This window comes from Pseudonaja textilis, chromosome 1, assembly GCF_049901715.1.
Source record: "Pseudonaja textilis isolate UNSWEBS1 chromosome 1, rPseTex1.2, whole genome shotgun sequence".
Classification (NCBI taxonomy): domain Eukaryota; kingdom Metazoa; phylum Chordata; class Lepidosauria; order Squamata; family Elapidae; genus Pseudonaja; species Pseudonaja textilis.
In genome coordinates this window covers 280536665-280551838 of record NC_141990.1, presented here as the reverse complement: position 1 = coordinate 280551838, position 15174 = coordinate 280536665, and the positions used below count along the sequence as shown (strand labels likewise).

Sequence of the window (15174 nt, the reverse complement as noted above, 5' to 3'; positions counted from 1 at the left end):
GCCTTAGCCATGGAGGAAGCCCTGGCTGCTGAGCTCTCTGCCCAGTCAGCAGCTGAGATTCAGGGCACTCCATTAAAGCCCAGCAGCCCAACCGTCCATTCTGAAGAAGTGCTCAGTGAAGAAGACCCCACAGACTCGTCAGACATCAACCGCCTTAAGCATCAGAAGCCTTCACAGGTAGGAGCGGGACAGACAAACAACTTCAAACAACCGCCCTTGTGCCTAACCTGTGGAGGCTCCCACTCTAGGGCATCCTGCAGGTTCAGAAACGCCATCTGCCTGAACTGCCAAAAGAAGGGTCACCTCGCTAGAGTATGCCAAGCAGGGCGCTCCTTGCCTCAAAGACCTCCACCACCTTCTATTCCCCAAAGGCAAGTGGAGGACTGCTATACCTGCTACCACGCTAACCATACTTCCCAAACCCCCGATAAAATTAAAATTTCTGTTTTCCTAGAAGGTAAACCCTGCAGGATGGAGGTAGACACGGGATCTGCGCTCTCAATCATCTCCTGGGACACTCTGAAGAAGATCCAGCCCAGACTGTCAAGGAAACAGCTCCAAAGATGCCACCTGACACTGCGGGACTACCAGGGCAAGAACATTCCGGTCCTCGGGAAAGGCAAGTTCCTCGTTCAATTCCAAGCCTTTAAAGGCCATTTGCCTTTAGTGGTTGTTAATGGTGCCCTCCCCAGCCTGTTGGGACTTGATTGGTTTCCTTCCCTTGGCCTTAGTGTAACTGGGATCCATGCTGTCTCAACTTCTGACGTAGATACATTATTTTCGGAATTTTCTGACGTATTTAGCAGCGAGCTGGGTTGCTACTCGGGCACCCCCATCTCGTTTTCCATAGATCCCCAGGCAATTCCTCTCCGCCTTAAGCCACGCAGGGTGCCTTTCGCCGTCCGTCCTAAATTGGACGCAGAATTAGACAAACTACTTAAACAAGGGGTGTTAGAACCTACTGATTTCGCCAAATGGGAGACCCCCATAGTCACCCCACTCAAGAAGGATGGCAGTTTAAGAATCTGCGCAGACTATAAAACCACGCTCAACCGTTATTTACAGGTCAGCGCATACCCCGTCCCTGTTATTCAGCACCTGTTACACACATTCGAACCCGGCACCATTTTCGCCAAGTTAGATATGTCCCAGGCATACCAACAGTTCCCTGTTGATGATCAGACAGCTGAATTACAAACCATAGTCACACATAGAGGGGCATTCAAATGTAAGCGCCTCCAATTCGGGGTCAGTGTGGCCCCGGGTATTTTTCAATCACTCATGGAACGGATTCTCCAAGGTCTCCCGGGAGTTGTCCCGTATTTCGATGACATCTTAGTCTCAGCTACGAGCCAACCTCAACTCATTCAGAGGGTCAGGACAGTGCTAGAGAAGTTTAGGCAGCATGGCCTCAAACTTAAAAGGGAGAAGTGCGCCATCGCCACTAGGCAGGTGGACTTTCTGGGTTATAGGATAGACGCCTCCGGCATCCACCCAATTGAGTCCAAGGTGAAGGCCATCCACGAGGCACCCACACCAACCAACAAGACTGAACTACAAGCCTTTCTGGGGCTTCTAAACTTTTACGCCTCATTCCTCCCGCACAAAGCATCAGTCGCTGAACCCCTACATAGACTCTTAGATAAAGACTCACCCTGGCATTGGGGACCCAAAGAAGCCCACGCTTTCAAATCAGTCAAATCATTACTCACATCGGAAGCGGTTTTAGTCCAGTTCGATCAACGCCTTCCTCTGGTCCTGGCTGCTGATGCATCCCCTTTTGGGATTGGGGCTGTCCTAAGCCACAGACTCCCCAATGGCTCTGAGGCACCAATTGCCTTCTTTTCTAGGACCTTCTCCTCGGCAGAAAGGAACTACAGCCAAATCGATAAAGAGGCCCTGGCTGCGGTTGCTGCAGTTAAGAAGTTCCACGAATTCTTGTTTGGCCACCATTTTGAACTTGTGACTGACCATAAACCTCTCCTAGGACTTTTATCTGGAGATAAGCAAACCCCGCAGGTACTTTCACCCAGAATGACCAGATGGACTTTGTTTCTGGCCGCCTACTCATTCAAGTTGGTGCATCGTCCTGGCAAGAACTTGAGTCATGCCGATGCCCTCAGTCGCTGCCCACTGCCAGTCCCAGTCGAGGACCCTGCACCAATTCATGCCATCTTTGAGGTCAACGAACTCAAACTTCCAGTGACAGCCGAAGACATCGCGGCGCACTCCAAAAAAGACAAAATAATCGCCCAGGTTCTGGACTGGGTGGGAAGGGGGTGGCCGGAAACTCAATGTACAGTTGACTTTGTTCCCTTTAAAACCCGCCAGCAGGAACTGTCGAGGCTACGGGATGTCTATTGTGGGGCACAAGAGTAGTCATCCCAGCCACCCTTCGAGTACCCATCCTGAAGGTGCTTCACGAGGGCCATCCGGGCATCGTAAGGATGAAGGCATTGGCCCGCAGCTACGTTTGGTGGCCCGGCATGGATGCTCAAATCGCCAACTGGGTAAGCTCTTGCCAACCCTGCCAAGAAACCAGGGCTGCCCCGCCCGCCGCCACGCCCACCAGGTGGGAAAGTGCTAGTGCCCCTTGGTCTCGCCTGCACATCGACCTGGCTGGACCAGTGCATGGCAAGACTTTCTTGGTGGTCGTGGATTCCTACTCCAAGTGGATTGACGTGGCCTTGCTTCCCACGACCACCACCCAAGCAGTAGTCAAAGCCCTGACCCGTTTGTTTGTTACCCATGGACTTCCAGACACGCTGGTGTCTGTCAACGGCCCGCAGTTCACGTCATGTGAGTTCAGTATGTACGTGGCTAATTTGGGCATCAGACATGTCCTTACAGCTCCCTTTCACCCCGCTAGCAATGGGATGGCAGAGAGAGTGGTAAGGTCAGCCAAGGAGGCACTCGCCAGGTTTGGCCAGGTAGACTGGCACTCTAAACTGTCTTGTTTCCTGCTTAGCCAACATACGACGCCTTGCACCACTACTAACTAATCTCCCGCCGAACTTTTAATGGGAGACGACTTAGAACCACCCTGGACAGGCTACACCCCACTACTGCCCAGACACCCCTTTAGGGTCTGACAGTCTGGTCCGAGACTTTGCCTTGCAAGACCTGGTGTACGCCAGGAACTATGCAGGGGATCCTTTGTGGGTACCAGGCCAAATCGTGTCAGTCACAGGGCCAAGATCCTACAGGGTCCTCCTGGAAGATGGACGCTTGTGGCGAAGGCACGTGGACCAACTCAGAAGGCGACGTGCGGCTGATACCAACCCAACCCGACCTGCCAGCGCCGATGTCTCCCTGCCGGTGCCAGACAGAAGCTCCCTGTGGGACCCGGGCTTCCCTGACGAACAGGAAGGTCTACTGGAGAACCCGAGTTTCCGGCCAGGGTCACCGACTCAGCAGCCGAGCGTTCCAGTTTGCCAACCGAACCACGAGACTCGCCCGGGTCAGCCCGAGCAAAGGGACTCGCCAACCTCGCAGGACACCGCGCCAGAGCAAGCCCATGCCCCGACGACCGTCGAGGCACGTCCTGAGGGTCTGGACTTGTCGCCAGCCAACAGTTCACCCGAACTACGACGCTCTGGTCGCCAGCGCAGGCCGCCGGCTTACCTGCAGGACTACGCATGTTCCCAGCTGGGGGAAAGGAGTGTTATGTCCGTGGAACTGGTGGGGGTTCCCAACCAGGTCCGCTGTTTGAGCGGGAGCACCAGCCGCTCCCATTGGTTGGCTCCGTTTGACAGTCGGCTATATAAGCCGGCTGTCGGGCAGAGCCAGCCCGTTGTCGCCCGCTAGTCTGCAAGTTAGCAAGCAGACGTGACAACCCTTTATTCCCCGCAATAAAGCCTTGTTAGTTGTACGCTCTGGTCTCATGCCTCTTCCTTACCATTGCTCTACAACACTTACCTTTCCCTTTTTCCTCTCTCAAGCCTTCCTCTCTTTCCCTCTTGGCCTATGCCAAGACCTGTTTGTCTTTTTGTTGTATATAATTTGTAGCTGTGTTGTTTTCTTTTAAAACTAAAATTAATAAAGTTTTTTCTAAAAAAAAAAAAAGAGTAAACAAGTAATGCACATGTTAAGTTTCTATCAGAAATTCTGCACATATATATGATTAAAGTTGTCCTGGTACTGAAAATTGAAGGGAAAAAAGAATAAAATTATAGCTTCATCAAGTTGTTTTTAATCAAAAGAGAAGGAGGGAGATACTGTTCTAATAGAACATCAGGCAATTAGTTGGCTGTACATTAAGCATACAACATTAGTTGGAAATGAGACAACTTCAGCTAGGTATTATCAGAAGCTTGAATACAAGGGAAAGACCCTGGCATGTATTGGCACTATCGTCTTTCTTTCCTGAAGTTATACATATCACACTGTAATGGTTACACTGAAAGCTGTTGCTTACTGAATGTGGAAGGAATGTAGTATATTGGACTTTCATCAAATATTTATTCATTGCTTTGAGCTACTCTGTTTTATTTTATTATTGTCTTTCTACATCTCCTGATGAAACAGTTGTGATTGGCAGCTGATGAGAATATTTTTATTCTTTATAAACACATGGATTGGATGGGAAAATATGCCATGGTTTAGGACTATCTGTCTGCCCACAATGGATCAGGATCAAAGTTGCAAAAAAAAAAAATGAGTTGGATAAGATCAAGAGCTGGCCAGAAGCTGTACAGGAAAAAAATAAAAGAGAAAAATATACCTTAATAGATCCTGTTATAGGATAGGCAGCTTGACAGAGGCTAGGAATTTACTTCCTACTCCATTCTTAATCTGCATGTCCCTTCTGGTCATACAACCCAGAATGGAGCTGCATTCATGGAGCTGGATGTTTTTCCTGCCTTGTTAACTTATTCACAATAGAAGAAGAACAAAATATCTAAATAACATTCTAAAAAATTGTGGTCATTATTTAGTGGAATCAGATTAGGGGAATCTCTGGCATCAAGTCTTCTGTAATTGCTTTTAACAAGGATTAAACCTAACCTTTTGCCTTTTGAGTGTTTCCCTGTTAGGATGAACATATGGCATATGATTTATTTATTTATTTTGCTTCTGGCCCATCTGCTACTAATTTGAGAGCTTGCCTTTATCAACTAGAGGAGTCCTCCAGGATTATAAAATCTACAAATCAGAAATATTTGCTTTTCAGATCAAGTCACTTCAGCCTAACATTAGCTCTTGAAAAATCATGTAGCCAATGGTGCATCTTTGTCTTAATGGGGAGGGGAGGATTCCCATTATTCAGTTGCTGTATAACATAGATATCCATTTTATATAGAAAAATGAGTACCTTTAATTCTGAATACGCCCACTTGTTTGTCTTCAAAAGGTAATACATGTTCAGAATAAAAGGATCCCGTGGACAGCAACTTCAGTCTAATTGGGTGCTTAGGATGTATTTGCTTTTCTACCCTCTGATGGTCTCTGGTGGGTTATTTGAGGACACCTTAATTTTGATCCCCAAACCCAGATGAAACTGTAGTACTACCTCTAACACATAATGACATCTTTTCAAAAGCATACAACTTAGCCCTTCCATAGACAAGAAACTGCTAAGAGGTACTTTTCTCTTTTTTAGAATTATCAGGTTTGATGATTTCAAAATAAAATAGTTGTCCATGAATATATTATTTCAGTGATGAATTAAACTTTCAGTTGACTTTCCTTTGTCTAGAAATCTGTTTCAGCATTTTTAATGAAAGAGCAAACTTAATTTACAGTATGTGAAACGGGCGATGGGTATGTCGGAGAATAGTGGATAAACCTTTCATATAGCTTCATGAAATGTCCTGCCAGTAAATGCATTAGCTTTTATTATCTCTGTATATATCTTTCTGAGATAAAAATCAGAAAGGTAGGTAGCAATCGTTCAGGTATACATTTGGTCCATAGCCAACAATCCCAGGATAAAAAAGAATTTTAGAATCTTTCCTCAAAAACAAATAGCTAAACAGGTACTTTTACAAATTCTTCTTCATGGGTTAACTTCACAAATGTTTGCACAGAAATTAGAAAGGAGAAAAAAGTTTTCCTTAAATTATACTTTGGCACTTAGCGAGTTCTCATGGCCATTGGCTTATATGGTTTGCAGAGAGTAATACCTTTTTATATTTTAATTTTCTTTCATTTTCATGTCATTATTACTGTGTGTTATTATAATTTCACTGATATGAGAAATATTTTATGGTATATCAAATTTTCTGAAATTGATGCCTACAAACTGCATATAACCTTTGTCATTTTAGCATTTAACATTGTCCAAGTGCATTTTATGTCATTCATTATATAGTTTGTCTTGGATATTCATATGTCAGTAAGACAAGGCTCTCAACTGCATTCTTAAGTGTTTTCACCAGTAAGTGTTTAAGTGTTTTCACCAGTAAGTGTTTAAGTGTTTTCACCAGTAAGTGTTTAAGTGTTTTCCCCACCTGTTACCAGTTGAATGAGAGGTGGGAGTGGACAAAAAGGGGATTTCTCAAAATTGAAAAGCAACTTTTTAATTTTTTGTATTGCTTGCAATGTGTCCTGGACTGATGGAGGAACTTCCTGGTAAGGCAAGCATAAGATACTTCTAGATGTATTTGACCTATGCTCAGATTAACTAAATGCAGCATTAATTTGAAGAAGAGTAATAATTTTTCTTCTAGAATCAGGGACATCTGTTAAGTGCAATGCCCAATTAGATCCAAATATATTGAGCCCACCACTAAAAGATTATTTCACAAATGAAGGCAAATGTACATGCCCTCGCTTAATGTTGTAGGATCCAATCTGGGCCAGTCACTAGAACCAGAGGTTTAGTATGACACATTCAGGTGAGAGAGAAGTTCCCCGCAGATGTGCTCCAGCGTGAGTCCAAAAACTTGGAAGACTAAATCTCATTCCAGTGACTGATCAGATTGGATTCTGCAGAGGATTACTTTTTTAAAGTTCTACTCATAAATGTTCATGCTGATAAAAAAAATATGAACATAATTTTTGAAAAATACTTTTGCTGGTTTCTATAAAAACAATTTTCTGAGGATGATTAAGGATGTGTTCTATGATTGATCTATCATGCCCTGCAGTCAAAACCTAAACTTGTCTCCAAAAGCATCCTGAGTGCTGTGTTACGCTGCAATGGAGAAATGGGCAATGGAGCGACCAGCATGAAGGAAGGAAAAGGAGCAGGAAGAAGCATTTGTTTGTGAGATAGATGAGTTCACTATGTTAAAATTATAGGGAAAACACATTTTAAGATTACTCAGTTTTCAGCTGATATGTGTATTTTTGCTTATATTTATCATATTTGCTATGATTATAATGTTCTATTCTTTTCATATTTTGAACTGAAGCATATTAAAAGCTATAAAACAGAAGAGAGAATTCTATATAAAGCAAGATTGGATAGAACATTCATTTGGAATGGATTAATATCTATGCAAAACACATTGTTTCTTCTTTGCAATGTTTCAATCCCTCAGCCAAGACAAGATCAAGGCAAGGTTTCTTCTAAAATTTGTTCAAACTTAGAACTAATTTTTGACCTTGGAATGATAAAAGGCTTAGTCAGCTTTGCTGTATTCAGACTGTCCAGGAAATAACACAATTTAATAATTGCAGGGAAGAGGAACATAGCAAGTGTTTCAGATTTTCTTTCAAACATCATTAGCCAGTCTTAAGTTGCAGTTAGTTGCTTGCTTAGGCTGCAACCTTACACAATTTTATTATTACAAAGTATATCCAGTGGAGTATTATAGATTTACTTTTAAATAAATATGAGGTTCTGGAAATCAAGAATCAGCATAACTGTGGCACTGATCATGATTTTATACTAAAGCAGTGTGAAAGAAGTTGCTCAAATCTATTTGAAACAACCTTATTTTATACTGTGTGTAGCACTTATATACAAATATATATTTCAGAAAGTAATTTCCTTCTGATTCTAGAGGGATACCTTAACTCTAAACCAAAATGAGACATGTGGCTGAGACTGCACATTATACACTTTATCCATTGTCCCTAACTGCCATCACACCCATCTTCATTATTTATTAAATTTATATACCACTCATCTCACTACCTAAAGCAGTTCTCATATACTTTCAGTTTCCTAATTGCCATCCCTTATGCAAACTACTGAAGCTTCTGCTAGATTCTAAATTAAAGATTCAATCTGAAATTATAATTACAGCAAGTGTTTATCATAACTTTTACTAATCTCTTTAGAGTGCCTATACCTTGTTCCTGAGCACATAATTCTGATACACTGAAGTGTGTTGACTTTGCTTCCTGGTTATTAAGAATGATTGGGAGGGAATCTTTCTGTCTGTCAACCAATTGTCAGCAATAATGTTCCCTTAAGTGACATCAGGGGACTTCATTAGAATGGGGTACAAATGGAGGGAAAAAAAGTGAGAGCTTCATTTTATATTAGCTAAAATTGTAACTAAAGATTTGAGGGAAATTGAGAAATAGCTGTTTGGGGATATGCAAGCTGCTGTTTACATTATATTCTTCTTGCTTCTTTGTAGTTAAGCAAATATTACAAAATATAACCTCCACTACTCAGAGGAAACTAAAGCCATGGAATGTTGTGCTGCTTAGAAGTGGGGAACATACATCTGTGGTTTTGTTACTTCCATGCTGGTTTCTTCAAGACAAATTCTGAATGACTGAATGAACAACGGTTATCATACCAAATCAGTATCACCCCCCAAAAGCATGGTCTCTCTTAACTGAAAAGCTCACAACAAGCCTAAATGAATTCAACAGGGTTCTGGAACTAGTTGAGAAAGAAATCCTGTAGGCTCCACATGATTAGTTAAAAGGATCTGTTGACCATTTGTTAAAATGCAATCAGGTGACCCAAATGCTTCCAACAAGAGCAGAGAACCAGGAATAAACTAGCAAATTGGAAACAATTCCAATCATGATTCAGTATACACCAGAAAGGAAGACTTTTCATGCAATTTTGCTGCAAATTCAAAGATGGTTGAGAAGCTATTACACTATCATAAGCAGGAGACCTCAGCAAAGAGATCTTTCCTATGAATTCGGAAAATTGCCATGTGTGGAAGTGAAAGCACAATTGTGTTCCTTAGTCTTTCTCTGATATCAGGGGTCTTCTAATACATCCGTTGTTAAATTATGCTCTATTCACTTCCAAAAGAAAAAGCAGCAAATTTCACCTAGGGAAATCAAATTCTTTATTTCTGGAACTATTTATAGTAGATGATTTCCCAAATGTAAGAGTTAAGGATCCTAGGGCTAACTAGATATGCTTTCAGATGACTGACTCCTAGTGTCCCTAACAAGAAACATTGTACTGCAATTGCATCTTTTCCTTCTAAACATGTTTTTCTATTGAAACAAGGTGGAAAAAGTAGCTATAAGATACAGGGGAATTACAAATAATAGAGAATAACATCTTGATTCCATAAATCTAGATTCAACACATTACCTTTTAGGAAAACTCCCAGCAATGTTTATAATTAATGGATATAATTAATGAAGAAGCCTAAAATCTAATTTTGTATCTGGCCTACAGCTTGAGGCTCCAGAATTATTGTTTCTGCTCAGTTTGAAACTCAAAACAATTTGTCTGGGATGATTTGTGAAAGCATGATGGAAAGGGGGAACTAAATAATGTATGAAGGAATAAATCTTACTTTTTCAGTATTACATAAGGCCAAAATATACCAATATTTTCTCTGTAGCCAATTTACGTTCTCCTTAGAGAATTCTAAAATCAAAACTTTCCATAAGGCTAAAGCATTGTTGAGCAGCTGCTGACAAGGCAAAAGGGAGGAAAACAGTAGAAGGTACTAGATCCAGCATCATGGATCCAACAGCCATGGCCTCTCTCTCAGCACACCTTTTGTTGACCCTTTTCAAAATAAAGTTTTCTCAACATGGAAAGATCTGGGCTCAGAGGCTGGGAAGATACTGGAAAATAATTTCCAGAATGGTATTTTTCCTCTGAGACAGAGAAAGGCCTACAATTCCTGCACCCTGGAAACATTGATTGTGAACATAGCCTGCTGTCAGAGCTGTGATTGCTACAGAAAAACCCTTCTTGCCATCTTCTTTACCAATTGTAGCAAAATTCATAAGAACTTACATTAAAATCAAATTCTCAACCTTGGCAACTGATATGCTTGCTGGGGAATTCTGGGACTTAATGTCTAATCATCTGTCAAGGTTGAAAAACATTACATTAAGTCAAGGTTGGGATTCTACCAGTTCGGACCAGTTCGGACCAAACCGCGAAGCACACGCTCACCGAACTGGTCCAAACTGGTAGAATCCACCCCGGTTGAATTGCACCACTGCATTAAGTGAACATCATTTAATTTTTTAATTTGTAATACCATAATTTCCTTACCTTCTTTTCTGAAAAGGGCAGGTTTTATACTTTCAGAAGAAACTAGGAAGTGTGAGAATTTCAAAGATCTTTATAAAAAAATGTAGCCTTGGGCCTCTAACAGTTAAGACATTTACAGCTCCAAAAAGCATCATATGGGAGTTAGTATGAACTGGAGTGACTCAAATAGAAGGGAGCACGATCCAAGCTGAAAGAACTGGCAAAAGTTTGTGCCAAGTTAAAACCAGAGCTAGTAGTATTTAGCTTTATTTATGAAATGTATACATTGCCTCATATAATCAAACTCTAGGTCTTTACAAGTAATACTAATACTAGAAAATAATATAGTAGAAAATCTAATGCAATATAACAATATACTAGAACTAATTTCAGTATTAGTGGCTCTCCAAAATGCCTCCAAAAAAAGAAAGATCTTTACCCGTTTCTGGAAGGCCATTGCTAAGGAGGCCATCTTTGGTTTGGGGAAAGGGACTGTTCCATAGGAGTACAACTCTCATAGAGAATGTCTACTGTCAGGCCAACTCCTGTTGAACCATTCTGGCCATTTGAGTCACATTGAAGAATTTAACTGGGAAAGACAATTACTTGGATAGCCAGGTTTTTAAGATAAGGACCTTAAACTGCATTTTAAAAACACACTAGCAACCAGTTCATCTAGCAATTGTGTAGCACAGCAGTATTAACAGGAGCCTGTAAACATACAGTTACTGCATTTTGGACCAGATGAAGTTGTAGATGATAGTCTTAAAGGCAGATCCATGCAGTAATCTAAGCAAGAAAAGTTAAGGGCAAGGTATTGTAGTAATATCCTCCCAGTGCTCATGAGAAACAGATAAAGTGAAGCAAAGCATGTGCCTCTGACCTAGTTTATCTTTCTCATAAACTAGTACTTCAATTAAGTTAGCCAAGTTTAGCTAATTATGTTGAACAACCCTTGAGTACTACAAACTATTTACTAGTAATACAATTAAATTCTGATAGTAAAGCATGTGCTACCGAAAGAATGATAGTAGATGGATGACCTAGACATTCAAGTTCCACTATATCCTCACATTTTTGTCCAATTTGTTTTATTACCCAGATTGTTGGGGGCAATATGCTGACTCTGTAAACTGCTTAGAGGGAGCTGGAAAGCACTGTGAAGAGCTATATAAGTCTAAGTGTTATTGTTATTGCTATTACAGTATTGTTATTATTGGATAGGTCCAGAGACAGAAGCTAAAAATTAGACAGTTAAAAATTACATAAAAATAAAATATAGGCATAATGTACTGCATTCTTGTCAGTCAAAATGTAGCTCCTTTAATACACATTGCAACATACAAGGAATAGGATAAATCTGGTTTTGTGACATGACAGTTCTTTATATGGCAGGAGTAGACAGCAGATTGTTTTTGGCCTGGTGAGTCACATACTTTACAGTTCCATTTACTTTGGGGGCGAAATCTACCAGTGATGTCTCAGGGAAATGACTTATCTGGTTCAATAATTGAAAGATGATTTTTTAGCAGGAAAGCATTTTTTTAAATTGGCAGGAACATTTGTTTCAAATCACCATAATTTCCACATCGATAGTCATCAGATTTTCTACAATGAAGTTATTTAACTTTTTAAAATCAAAATTGCCATACAACTGGATGATGGTAATGATGACAACAACAATCATGATAATGGTTTTTAAGGATCATTTGTGGTGAGATAAGAATCAGGAATTCCATCAGGATGAAAGAGCTTTTTGTAGCTCTGTTAATGAACATTTTAACTTGTGATAAATTTTACTGCTTTAATAAGTACATGAATGATTTCAGATTCATTAATATACGGTATATTAACTAAGTATCTAAAAATGGGTTCATCTTTTTGAAGTTACCAAATCCTGGTGTATTATGAGCCTGGTTCCTTCTTCATTTAGCCTTCAAATTCATTAAATGCATTAATTATTAAAATGTTTTCTTTGATTTTAATGAATAATGACAAAGATGCATTTCTAACATTGTGATTTTAAACTTGGACTTTTTCAGGAGAATCTTAAGCTTAATTATTGTTTATCTCAATTTAAGCAAATTAAAGGATAATATAAATCCTGGGTTTTGATATCTGTAATATTCAATAAACTATCATTATTTGTATTTCTAGTTCTTCATTGTCAGGAGACAGTTTTACTAATATAGAAATGCTTTAAAAATAAAAGTTAAAATGATAGAAATATGTGTGAAAATATACCAAGTTCAATTAAAATATATCATTTCAATTGAACTTGGTTTAAAGTCACTAGTTACAGATTGAAATATCTGTTCCGAAACTTACCACCATTGTTTAGCAATAACGTTAGGTGCTTTACATAAGCATATCTTCTTCCAGAGTTCCTGACTAATAATATATAAAACTCCCTTACATGGTTGATGCTTGTACATCATATTAAATAATTTGTTCAACTTATTAAAATACAGCTCATTGAATTCACAAATCACATTAAGCCGTATATCTGGTTTATCAAGTGCAATGACTGGAATCTCACAAAATCCCAGTCATTGCACTACGGCCTGTTATGACTGGAATCAGACGTGAGAGTAAATGTCTAACATTTGCAAGAGGAACATTTATTTACCCTACATGAGGATGAATTTGGAATCTTCATGTGCTCAAACTGAACTACATCCCCACCCAATCTGGCTGAAAGATAAGGTAAAATAATTCATGCCTAATTCTTTTAACCCCTCTTCTGAAGTACATCAAGCCTGCTAGAATGCTTTATTTCCTACTGTCTCCTTTGCTTGCATGATTAGAAAAACCCTGAGAATTAGATTGCATATTTGAGCAACCAAGATCATCAAGTAGCAGCCTTAGTCTTAAATGTCCTGAATCACACACATTTTATATTTTTCCGACCAGACCTATGATGCTGACAAATTCCTTGGGCCCTTCACAATCTCAAACATTGCCTAATAATAATTAATAGTACTTTTTCCCCCCTGAGCTCAACATATGCTCAAATAATAAAATACTGTGAGCTTAATCCAGCCTCTAGCCAGAGTCATTCTAATTCAAGCTTTTTCATGGCTGGTAAATACCTGATGGACTCCAGAGATTTCTTTTGATGGACTACATTGTCATTTTTTAAACCACCAGAATAAATAAAATATGCACAGGTTTTTTCCTGGCTTTTAAAAAAAGGCCATGCTGGATAATGCCTATGGATTACAATGTAAACTGCCCAATTAAAATGAAAAAGAATCATTAGAGATTATGCCAGATGAGACCCTTGTGCTCATTACAGCTTTGAAAACCATCACCTCCTCAGTTTACTCTTTTAGACTTTGGTGTAAGCACACTTAAACTCTGAGGTTTTTTTTTTAACCCCCTTGTCCTTGGGCTCTTAAAAGATTAGCTCAGATCACAAAACTACCCCATATTTCTCCACTCCTAACTGCACTGGTAAAATAAGTCAGATAAGCAAAGCAGAGATGGAGGCCACTCCCTAATTCCCAGGGGATACATTAGTTGGGGGAGGGGGGGGAATGACACGTGTCTAGTATTTCCTTTCTTTTCCCTGCAAGCAGTTGAAACAATGACTCATCTAAACATTCAAAGACAATGAAAGGTGTTTTCCCACCCATCCAGGTTAGTGAGACCCATGTTGGCTTCCAGAATCAGCAACGACATTATATGATTGGGAAACAGAAATACTGAGATGCCATTAATAATTTCTGGAAAGCATCCTGGTATGAAACAAGTGCATGCAAATGGTCTCAGCTAATTAGGAGGAAGTTAGCAAAACCATTAATGTTAATACTGTATTTATAAGACACCAACATTATCAGACTGATTTTCTCAGCTATACTTTTACTGCAGTTTGATGGAAGATTTTCCCACCCCACCCCCACCCCCCGGGTAACTATCTCAATTCAAGGGACACAATATGCCGTGCAAAGGATAACAAGAATGGTAACAGATAAAGGAGGCGTCTACCTCTGTGACTTTTTAGGGAGAAAAGTTGGTATCTTGTGGGCTATAAATTCTAAGGGACAAGCAACTGAGGAGTCTAGCTGAAATCAGTGCAACATCTGCCAATTGCTTATTCACCATTAGTTACCATTTTTATCTGCTAGCAAAACACATTCAGGGAAGCTGATGATACCACAAGCCTCTAAAAATGAGCAAAGGCTAAGGAAACGACAGGATGGGTATTTTAATAAAAAAACCAATTGGCTTCAAGATGAAATATTGCTTAAATCTAAGAAAGAAATAAGCAAGAGGGAGAGCAGATTAAGGTATAAAATTCAATACATTGCAGATCCCTTCAGCAAAGCAATCAGCTATCTGTCATTAGATATCTATCTGGCGTTAGATAGCTCTGGTAGGCCTTTGTCTAAGCCTGCCCACCTAAACATTAATATTTAGACATGCAGCATCTTTATTCAAAGCTACTCTAAGTAGGCAAAATTCAGACACTTATTATAAGACAGCATGACACAAATCAAGAACAGTCTCAGGATAAGACTCACCATCTCCACTTCACACCATTCTCCTTTGAAGTTTACAGCACAATCTGTAGGACGCAATACTAGGAGGTGCCTTGTTTGACCTGCTGCATGATGCTGTGACATCAGTTCAGATGATGCAGCTCATTATGGGAAAGGCTGCTGTTGCTATGGCAACTGAGATGTGATAGGAATCCTTACTGCATTTCCAGGGGAGTCCAAGACAATACAGAAGCTTTTTAAAGAGACAGACTAAAAAAATGCAAAGAGGGTTGAGAAAGTGCAGTGTCACTGTCTTAAAAA

At 40.2% G+C, this 15174-nt stretch overlaps 1 protein-coding gene across 3 annotated transcripts in view; it reads right to left on the bottom strand.

The window, feature by feature from the left end:
* The window catches only part of AKAP6 (A-kinase anchoring protein 6), a 262821-nt gene extending 247849 nt beyond the window's left edge, over positions 1 to 14972 (bottom strand). For 2 of the 3 annotated variants that reach the window (XM_087921878.1, XM_087921879.1), the window contains exon 1: positions 14896 to 14945. The gene's annotated coding sequence lies outside the window, so the exon portion shown is untranslated. Of the gene's footprint in view, positions 1 to 14895 lie in introns of all 3 variants that reach the window. The other variant, XM_026710926.2, reaches the window with a different exon arrangement.
* Positions 14973 to 15174: the final 202 nt, after the last annotated feature.